This window comes from Arachis stenosperma, chromosome 7 (assembly GCF_014773155.1).
Source record: "Arachis stenosperma cultivar V10309 chromosome 7, arast.V10309.gnm1.PFL2, whole genome shotgun sequence".
In the NCBI taxonomy this organism is placed as follows: domain Eukaryota; kingdom Viridiplantae; phylum Streptophyta; class Magnoliopsida; order Fabales; family Fabaceae; genus Arachis; species Arachis stenosperma.
In genome coordinates, this window is record NC_080383.1 from 86,737,772 (window position 1) to 86,740,431 (window position 2,660).

Consider the following 2,660-nt stretch of genomic DNA (forward strand, 5'->3'; position numbering starts at 1 on the left):
TGTTTCCATAGGGTTCTCCCATATAATTCACCTCTTCTATTGATGGGTTCTCAGGATCATAAGCTTCTTCTTCAGATGAAGCGTCCTTAGTACTGTCTGGTGCAGCTTACATTCCAGACAGACTTTGAGAAATCATATTGACTTGCTGAGTCAATATTTTGTTCTGAGCCAATATGGCATTCAGAGTATCAATCTCAAGAACTCCTTTCTTCTGATTCGTCCCATTGTTCACAGGATTCCTTTCAAAAGTGTACATGAATTGGTTATTTGCAACCATTTCAATGAGTTCTTGAGCTTTTGCAGGCGTTTTCTTCAGATGAAGAGATCCTCCAGCAGAGCTGTCCAATGACATCTTGGACAGTTCAGACAGACCATCATAGAAGATACCTATGATGCTCCATTCAGAAAGCATATCAGAAGGACACTTTCTGATCAATTGTTTGTATCTTTCCCAAGCTTCATAGAGGGATTCACCTTCCTTCTGGCTGAAGGTTTGGACTTCCACTCTAAGCTTACTCAATTTTTGAGGTGGAAAGAACTTTGCCAAGAAGGCATTGACTAGCTTTTCCCAAGAGTTCAGGCTTTCTTTAGGTTGTGAGTCCAACCATATCCTAGCTCTGTCTCTTACAGCAAAAGGGAATAGCATAAGTCTGTAGACCTCAGGGTCAACCCCATTGGTCTTGACAGTGTCACAGATTTGCAAGAATTCAGCTAAAAACTGATGAGGATCTTCCAATGGAAGTCCATGGAACTTGAAATTCTGTTGCATTAGAGAAACTAATTGAGGCTTAAGCTCAAAGTTGTTTGCTCCAATGGCAGGGATAGAGATGCTTCTCCCATAGAAGTCGGGAGTATATGCAGTAAAGTCACCCAGCACCTTCCTTGCATTGTTGGCATTTTGTTGTGTTCGGCTGCCATGGGTTCTTCTTCTTTGAAGAGCTCTGTTAGATCCTCTACAGAGAGTAATGCTTTAGCTTCTCTTAGCTTTCGCTTCAAGGTCCTTTCAGGTTCAGGGTCAGCCTCAACAAGAATGCTTTTGTCTTTGCTCCTGCTCATATGAAAGGGAAGAGAACAAGAAAATATGGAATCCTCTATGTCACAGTATAGAGATTCCTAGAGGTGTCAGAGGAAAAGAAAAATAGAAGGAAGAGGTAGAAGAATTCGAACTTATCAAGAGAGATAGAGTTCGAATTGTGCATTGAGGAGGAGTATTAGTCCATAAATAGAAGGAAGTGAGAAGAGGGGAAGAAATTTTCGAAAATTAAAGTGAATTAATTAAAAGAAATTTTGAAAAATAGTAATTGATTTTCGAAAACTAAGATACGGAAAGAAATAAAGTGACTTTTGAAAAAGATTTTGAAATTAGAAATAAAAAAGATTTGATTGAAAACTATTTTGAAAAAGATGTGATTAGGAAGATATGATTGGAAAGATATAGTTTTAAAAAGATATGATTGAAAAGATATGATTGAAAAACAATGTAAAAAGATTTGATTTTTAAAATCAATGACTTGGCTAACAAGAAATTTAAAAGATATGATTCAGACATTAAACCTTTCTCAACAGAAAAGGCAACATTCCTGAAATGTTAAATCAAATCATTAATTGTTAGCAAGTATTTTTGAAAATGGAAAGAAATTGATTTTGAAAATATATGATTGAAAAGATATGATTTGAAAAAGATTTGATTTTGAAAAATTATGAAAACTTGAAAAAAAATTTTGAATTAAAAAACAAAATCTTCCCTCTTGTGCCATCCTGGCGTTAAACGCCCAGAATGGTATCCATTCTGGCGTTTAACGCCCAAAATGCTACCCTTTTGGGCGTTAAACGCCCAGCCAGGTATCCTGGCTGGCGTTTAAACGCCAGTTTTCCTTCTTCACTGGGCGTTTTGAACGCCCAGCTTTTTCTGTGTAATTCCTCTGCTGAATGTTCTGAATCTTCAATTCTCTGTATTATTGACTTGAAAAGACACAAATAAAAAAAAATTTTTGAAATTTTTTATGATGAGGAATAACCAAAATGCAACTAAAATCAAATAAACAATGCATAGAAGACACAAAACTTAGAAGTTTGTATGCTATTGACACTAACAAATTGAGAATGCATATTAGACACAACAAAAAACTCAAGACAAGAGAATTTAAAGATCAGAGTAAGGAAATCATCAAGAACAACTTGAAGATCAATGAAGACACATGATTGAATTTGAAAAATGCAAGAAGAACAGAAACATGCAATGGACACCAAACTTAAAATGAGACACTAGACTCAAACAAGAAATTTTTTGGTTTTTATGATTTTGTAATTTTTTTTTATTTTTCGAAAATTATGTGAAAAAAGAAAATAAAGAGGATCAAAACTTTTAATAAGAATTCCAGGAATCATGCAATGTTAGTCTAAAGCTGTAGTCTAATAAGATTAGACTTGGCTAGCCAAGCTTCAGCAGGACATTACATTCAAGAGCTAAATTGATGAGAATCAATCAGCTTTGGTGATGATAAGAACATCACCTTGAAACTCTAGAATTCATTCTTAAAAATTCTGAAGAAAAATACCTAATCTAAGCAACAAGATGAAACGTCAATTGTCCAAACTCAAACAATCCCCGGCAACGGCGCCAAAACCTAGGTGCACGAAATTGTGATCATCAATGGCGC

General features: G+C 35.3%; 1 non-coding gene across 1 annotated transcript; it reads left to right on the forward strand.

The window, feature by feature from the left end:
* The first annotated feature begins 406 nt into the window (after positions 1 to 406).
* Positions 407 to 514, forward strand: LOC130942304 (small nucleolar RNA R71). The gene has a single exon (XR_009070880.1). It is a non-coding gene; the product is annotated as a small nucleolar RNA R71 (small nucleolar RNA).
* Positions 515 to 2,660: the final 2,146 nt, after the last annotated feature.